Below are 8,493 nucleotides of genomic sequence, written 5' to 3' on the forward strand. Positions count from 1 at the left end.
TAGGGCCCCCGTCCCGCCTAACCTTGTAGTGTTTGACCACGGGATCTACCCCTTCGACTTTGCACGGACAGGCTTTGACCAGTGGACGTATTCACCCGGTTGTGTTAGGTCAGCCCATAGGAACACTTTGGAGCAACATCCGGTCCAAACCCACGGCAAGATCCCCTCTGTGTAGACCCGACGCGTCCGTTCACCCCCCCCCCCTCCAGGTGCCGATGACGGGGCCGTCCGTGAGGGGGGGGGCACACCCCGGAGACGCGTGCTGCCTCTTCGGACATGCCACCACACCGTACGACATGTATGAGGGCCCGGTGCGACAATCTGGTGGCATTGCTAACCCTTTAGAGTTTGACCACGAGATCTAGCCCTTTGACTTTGCACGCACCGGGTCCCATACACACGGTAAACTAAAAATCCAAAAAACGTAATAATTGAATTTTATTAAAAACTTCGGTATTCATCATGGAAAGGTCCACCGGTCAAACTACGTCCAACGAAAGTCAAAGGGATAGACCCGATGGTCGTCTGTTTCAGGGTTAGACAAGACGGGGTACCTGGGGGGTAGCAATGCCGCCAGTTGTTGCGGTGGCCCTCCTAAGGTTGTAGAAGCATGGTGGTGGGCGTAGGCACACGACACGCGACTTGTATGAGGTCCCGGTGCGACGCTCCGGTGGCATTGCTACCCCCCTAGGGCCCCCGTCCCGCCTAACCCTGTAGTGTTTGACCACGGTATCTACCCCTTTGACTTTGCACGGACGGGCTTTGACCAGTGGACGTATTCACCCGGTTGTGTTAGGTCAGCCCATAGGAAAACTTTGGAGCAACATCCGGGCCAGACCCACGGCAAGATCCCCTCCGTGTAGACCCGACGCGTCCGTTCCCCCCCTCCAGGTGCCGGCGGCGGCGCCGTCCGTGAGGGGGGGGGCACACCCCGGAGACGCGTGCTGCCTCTTCGGACATGCCACCACACCGTACGGCATGTATGAGGGCCCGGTGCGACAATCCGGTGGCATTGCTAACCCATTAGAGTTTCACCACGGGATCTAGCCCTTTGACTTTGCACGCACCGGGTCCCATACACAAGGTAAACTAGAAATAAAAAATGTAATAATTGAATTCATTCAAAACTCCGGTATTCATCATGGAAAGGTCCACTGGTCAAACTATGTCCAACAAAAGTCAAAGGGATAGACCCGACGGTCGTCTGTGTCAGGGTTAGACGGGACGGGATACCTGGGGGGGGTAGCAATGCCGCCAGGTGTTGCGGCGGCCCTCCTAAGGTTGTAGAAGCATGGTGGCAGGCGTAGGCACCCGGCACGCGGATTGTATGAGGTCCCGGTGCGATGCTCCGGTGGTATTGCTACCCCCTAGGGCCCCCGTCCCGCATAACCCTGTAGTGTTTGACCACGGGATCTACCCCTTTGACTTTGCACGGACGGGCTTTGACCAGTGGATGTATTCACCCGGTTGTGTTAGGTCAGCCCATAGGAACACTTTGGAGCAACATCCGGGCCAGACCCACGGCAAGATCCCCTCCGTGTAGACCCAACGCGTCCATTCCCCCCTCCAGGTGCCGGCGGCGGCGCCGTCCCTGATGGTGGGGACACACCCCGGAGACGCGTGCTGCCTCTTCGGACATGCCACCACACCGTACGGCATGTATGAGGGCCCGGTGCGACAATCCGGTGGCATTGCTAACCCTTTAAAGTTTGACCACGAGATCTAGCCCTTTGACTTTGCACGCACCGGGTCCCATACACACGGTAAACTAAAAATCCAAAAAACGTAATAATTGAATTTTATTAAAAACTCCGGTATTCATCATGGAAAGGTCCACCGGTCAAACTACGTCCAACGAAAGTCAAAGGGATAGACCCGACGGTCGTCTGTGTCAGGGTTAGACGGGACAGGGTACCTGGGGGGTAGCAATGCCGCCAGTTGTTGCGGTGGCCCTCCTAAGGTTGTAGAAGCATGGTGGCAGGCGTAGGCACACGACACGCGGCTTGTATGAGTTCCCGGTGCGACGCTCCGGTGGCATTGCTACCCCCCTAGGGCCCCCCTCCCGCCTAACCCTGTAGTGTTTGACCACGGGATCTACCCCTTTGACATTGCACGGACGGGCTTTGACCAGTGGACGTATTCACCCAGTTGTGTTAGGTCAGCCCATAGGAAAACTTTGCAGCAATATCCGGGCCAGACCCACGGTAAGATCCCCTCCGTGTAGACCCGACGCGTCCGTTCCCCCCTCCAGGTGCCGACGGCGGCGGCGTCCATGAGGGGGGGCACACCCCGGAGACGCGTGCTGCCTCTTTGGAGATGCCACCACACCGTCGGCATGTATGAGGGCCCGGTGTGACAATCCGGTGGCATTGCTAACCCTTTAGAGTTTGACCACGAGATCTAGCCCCTTGACTTTGCACGCACCGGGTCCCATACACACGGTAAACTAAAAATCCAAAAAACGTAATAATTGAATTTATTAAAAACTCTGGTATTCATCATGGAAAGGTCCAGCGGTCAAACTACGTCTAGCGAAAGTCAAAGGGATAGACCCGACGGTCGTCTGTGTCAGGATTAGACGGGATGGGATACCTGGGGGTAGCAATGCCGCCAGGTGTTGCGGTGGCCCTCCTATGGTTGTAGAAGCATGGTGGCAGGCGTAGGCACCCGGCACGCGGATTGTATGAGGTCCCGGTGCGACGCTCCGGTGGGATTGCTACCCCCCTAGGGCCCCCGTCCCGCCTAACCCTGTAGTGTTTGACCACGGGATCTACCCCTTTGACTTTGCACGGACGGGCTTTGACCAGTGGATGTATTCACCCGGTTGTGTTAGGTCAGCCCATAGGAACACTTTGGAGCAAGATCCGGGCCAGACCCATGGCAAGGTCCCCTCCGTGTAGACCCGACGCGTCCCCCCCCCCCTCCAGGTGCTGGCGGCGGCGCCGTCCGTGAAGGGGGGGGCACACCCCGGAGACGCGTGCTACCTCTTCGGACATGCCACCGCACCGTACGGCATGTATGAGGGCCCGGTGCGACAATCCGGTGGCATTGCTAACCCTTTAGAGTTTGACCACGAGATCTAGCCCTTTGACTTTGCACGCACCGGGTCCCATACACACGGTAAACTAAAAATCCAAAAAACATAATAATTGAATTTATTAAAAACTCCGGTATTCATCATGGAAAGATCCACCGGTCAAACTACGTCCAGCGAAAGTCAAAGGGATAGACTCGATGGTCGTCTGTGTCAGGGTTAGACGGGATGGGATACCTGGGGGGTAGCAATGCCGCCAGGTGTTGCTGTGGCCCTCCTAAGGTTGTAGAAGCATGGTGGCAGGCGTAGGCACCCGGCACGCGGATTGTATGAGGTCCCGGTGCGACGCTCCTGTGGTATTGCTAACCCCCTAGGGCCCCCGTCCCGCCTAACCCTGTAGTGTTTGACCAGGGGATCTACCCCTTTGACTTTGCACGGACAGGCTTTGACCAGTGGACGTATTCACCCGGTTGTGTTAGGTCAGCCCATAGGAACACTTTGGAGCAACATCCGGTCCAAACCCACGGCAAGATCCCCTCTGTGTAGACCCGACGCGTCCGTTCACCCCCCCTCCAGGTGCCGATGACGGGGCCGTCCGTGAGGGGGGGGGGCACACCCCGGAGACGCGTGCTGCCTCTTCGGACATGCCACCACACCGTACGACATGTATGAGGGCCCGGTGCGACAATCTGGTGGCATTGCTAACCCTTTAGAGTTTGACCACGAGATCTAGCCCTTTGACTTAGCACGCACCGGGTACCATACACACGGTAAACTAAAGATCTAAAAAACGTAATAATTGAATTTATTAAAAACTCCGGTATTCATCATGGAAAGGTCCACCGGTCAAACTACGTCCAGTGACAGTCAAAGGGATAGACCCAACGGTCGTTTGTGTCAGGGTTAGATGGGACGGGGTACCTGGGGGTAGCAATGCCGCCAGGTATTGCGGTGGCCCTCCTAAGGTTGTTGAAGCATGGTGGCAGGCGTAGGCACCCGACACGCGGCTTGTATGAGGTCCCGGTGCGACGCCCCGGTGGCATTGCTACCCCCCTAGGGCCCCCGTCCCGCCTAACCCTGTAGTGTTTGACCACGGGATCTACCCCTTTGACTTTCCACAGACGGGCTTTGACCAGTGGATGTATTCACCCGGTTGTGTTAGGTCAGCCCATAGGAACACTTTGGAGCAACATCCGGGCCAGACCCACTGTAAGATCCCCTCCGTGTAGACCCGACGCGTCCGTTCCCCCCTCCAGGTGCCGGCGGTGGCGCCGTCCGTTAGGTGGGGGCACACCCCGGAGACGCGTGCTGCCTCTTCGGACATGCCACCACATCGTACGGCATGTATGAGGGCCCGGTGCCACAATCCGGTGGCATTGCTAACCCTTTAGAGTTTGACCACAGGATCTAGCCCTTTGACTTTGCACGCACCGGGTCCCATACACATGGTAAACTAAAAATCTAAAAAACGTAATAATTGAATTTATTAAAAACTCCGGTATTCATCATTGAAAGGTCCACCGGTCAAACTACGTCCAGCGAAAGTCAAAGGGATAGACCCGACGGTCGTCTGTGTCAGGGTTAGACGGGATGGGGTACCTGGGGGGGTAGCAATGCCGCCAGGTGTTGGGGTGGCCCTCCTAAGGTTGTAGAAGTATGGTGGCAGGAGCTGGCTCTGGAGGTGGCTCAGGAGGTGCCCAATTATTTTCATTTGTCAACATATTATTCAATAGAATTTCAGCTTCATCCGGTGTTCTTTCCCTGAAAAGAGAACCAGCACAACTATCCAGGTAATCTCTGGAAGCATCGGTTAGTCCATTATAAAAGATGTCAAGTATTTCAGGTTTCTTAAGAGGATGATCAGGCAAAGCATTAAGTAACTTGAGAAGCCTCCCCCAAGCTTGTGGGAGACTCTCTTCTTTAATTTGAACAAAGTTATATATATCCCTCAAAGCAGCTTGTCTCTTATGAGCAGGGAAATATTTAATAGAGAAGTAATAAATCATATCCTAGGGACTACGCACACAACCAGGATCAAGAGAATTAAACCATATCTTAGCATCACCCTTTAATGAGAACGGAAATATTTTGAGTATATAAAAGTAACGCGATCTCTCATCATTAGTAAACAGGGCAGCTATATCATTTAACTTAGTAAGATGTGCCACAACAGTTTCAGATTCATAGCCATAAAACGGATCAGATCCAACCAAAGTAATTATATCAGGATCAACAGAGAATTCATAATCCTTATCAGGAACACAAATAGGTGAAGTAGCAAAAGCAGGGTCGGGTTTCATTTTATCTCTAAGTGGTTCTTTGTTCCATTTAATTAATAACCTCTTAAGCTCATATCTATCTTTGCAAGCTAAAATAGCGGCAGAAGATTCCATATCAAAAAGATAGCCCTCAGGAATAACAGGCATATTTTCATCATCACTATCATTATCGTATTCAGATTCAATAATTTCCTTTTCTCTAGCCCTAGCAATTTGTTCATCAAGAAATTCACTAAGGGGCACAGTAGTATCAGGCATAGAAGCAGTTTCATCATAAGTATCGTGCATAGCAGAAGTGGCATCATCAATAACATGCCACATATCAGAACGAATAGCAGAAGCAGGTGTAGGTGTCGCAAACTTACTCATAATAGAAGGTGAATCAAGTGCAGAGCTAGATGGTAGCTCCTTACCTCCTCTCGTAGTTGAGGGATAGATCTTGGTTTTTGGATCTCTCAAGTTCTTCATAGTGTCCAGCAGATATAAATCCCAAGTGACTCAAAGAATAGAGCTATGCTCCCTGGCAACGGCGCCAGAAATTAGTCTTGATAACCCACAAGTATAGGGGATCGCAACAGCTTTCGAGGGTAGAGTATTCAACCCAAATTTATTGATTCGACACAAAGGGAGCCAAAGAATATTCTCAAGTATTAGCAGCTGAGTTGTCAATTCAACCACACCTGAAAACTTAGTATCTGCAGCAAAGTGTTTAGTAGCAAAGTAATATGATAGTGGTGGTAGCGGCAACAAAAGTAAAAGACAGCAAAAGTAATGTTTTTGGTATTTTGTAGTGATTGTAACAGTAGCAGCGAGAAAGTAAATAAGCGAGAACCAGTATATGGAAAACTCGTAGGCACCGGATCAGTGATGGATAATTATGCCGGATGCGGTTCATCGTGTAACAGTCATAACATAGGGTGACACAGAACTAGCTCCAATTCGTCAATGTAATGTAGGCATGTATTCCGTATATAGTCATACGTGCTTATGGAAAAGAACTTGCATGACATCTTTTGTCCTACCCTCCCGTGGCAGCGGGGTCCTATTGGAAACTAAGGGATATTAAGGCCTCCTTTTAATAGAGAACTGGAACAAAGCATTAGCACATAGTGAATACATGAACTCCTCAAACTATGGTCATCACCGGGAGTGGTCTCGATTATTGTCACTTCGGGGTTGCCGGATCATAACACATAGTAGTGACTATAGACTTGCAAGATAGGATCAAGAACTCACATATATTCATGAAAACATAATAGGTTCAGATCTGAAATCATTGCACTCGGGCCCTAGTGACAAGCATTAAGCATAGCAAAGTCATATCAACATCAATCTCAGAACATAATGGATACTAGGGATCAAACCCTAACAAAACTAACTCGATTACATGATCAATCTCATCCAACCCATCACCGTCCAGCAAGCCTACGATGGAATTACTCACGCACGGCGGTGAGCATCATGAAATTGGTGATGGAGGATGGTTGATGATGACGACGACGATGAATCCCCCTCTCCGGAGCCCCGAACGGACTCCAAATCAGCCCTCCCGAGAGGTTTTAGGGCTTGGCGGCGGCTCCGTATCGTAAAACGCGATGATTTCTTCTTCCTGATTTTTTTCTCTCCAAAAGCAAATATATAGAGTTGGAGTTGGCGTCGGAGGGCATCCAGGGGGCCCACGAGGTAGGGGGGCGCGCCCTATGGGGGGGCGCCCCCCACCCTCGTGAGAAGGGTGTGGCCCCCCCGGTCTTCATCTTTGGCGAGGATTTTTTATTGTTTTTTCTAAGATGTTTCGTGGAGTTTCAGGTCATTCCGAGAATATTTGCTTTCTGCACATAAAACAACACCATGGTAATTTTGCTGAAAACAGCATCAGTTCGGGTTAGTTCCATTCAAATCATACAAGTTAGAGTCCAAAACAAGGGCAAAAGTGTTTGGAAAAGTAGATACGACGGCGATGTATCAGTAGCAAACTGATTCTGATTGTTGCCATGGCCTTGATTTCCTTGGTTGCGCTCTTGCAAGAGTTGCATAAGCATCTGCGTGTTGGCATTGGTAGCGGCCATCACAGCTTGCCATGCCTCCGGAGGTGGAGGTGGTGGCGGCGGTTCAGGATTCTGACGCATTGGAGGAGCCATCCTAAAGAGGGTGACATCCGTTAGCATCTTGAAAGACATATATTCAAGCTGAATCAAATGGATAGAAATTGCAACATATAGTCTTAGCATTCGAACAAGATGAATGAATGAATTCCAAATTAAATGGTCATACTTCCATAAATTGAGAAGCCACTTAGATAGAGGTAGATGAAATAAAACAACAAGGTACGGACAAGAACAAATACTTGGTGAGGATTACCCAATCACAAACCAAACATCTGCGGAAGAAATACTAGAGCTACATGAAGTCCCACCTATGAAACTCGCGAAATTTTCCCGGTTATGCAATCAGGCGTTGGGGATACAGGGGAAGCATAATATCTCACCCAAAGCTAGCAAATCCTACATCCAGCTGTATCCATCCTTCAACACATAACCAAGAAACCTTCGGAAATCATTTATCTCAACCTTCGAAAAGCATCCGTTATACGAGCTATGGCAATACTCCCGAACTCCCGCCCTAGTACTGGGTGGCATCGAGGTTATCTCACCAACAACTGCATAAAAGAGATTTTCGATGTCGGCGAAACTCAGGTATTCCAGAATTGCAATGATAAAATTGTGACGACAACACCTCAGAGCTCAACTCCCCGGGACACTGCCACAAGCCCTAAATGTCAGGAGGCACCAAGAACAATGTTCTCGTCACAAAACCATCAGAACGATTCCAAGATATCCGCGTGATCCTAATTTTTTTTAGTGAAATTTGAGAAGAGAAGAGTCAAAACTCTACGTCAGGATGCCTCACCAGAGCGACGAAGGGACAGAGGAGTAAAAAGAATCCTACTCTCCGATATATATAATCCTAAAAGACTCAAAACATTTTTTCTAGACTCAACAACGCCAACGATTCGATCAAGCAGGGGGCTCCTAAGTCAGGGAAGGATCTGATTACCAACTTGTAACGCCCACGATGCGGCTATATCTCCCACGTGTCGAAGCACGACTTAGAGGCATAACCGCATTGTAAGCAATGTCGCAAGAGGGGTAATCTTTACACTTCCCATGTACTGAATAAGAC

The sequence above is a fragment of the Triticum dicoccoides genome, chromosome 5A (assembly GCF_002162155.2).
Source record: "Triticum dicoccoides isolate Atlit2015 ecotype Zavitan chromosome 5A, WEW_v2.0, whole genome shotgun sequence".
In the NCBI taxonomy this organism is placed as follows: Eukaryota; Viridiplantae; Streptophyta; class Magnoliopsida; order Poales; family Poaceae; genus Triticum; species Triticum dicoccoides.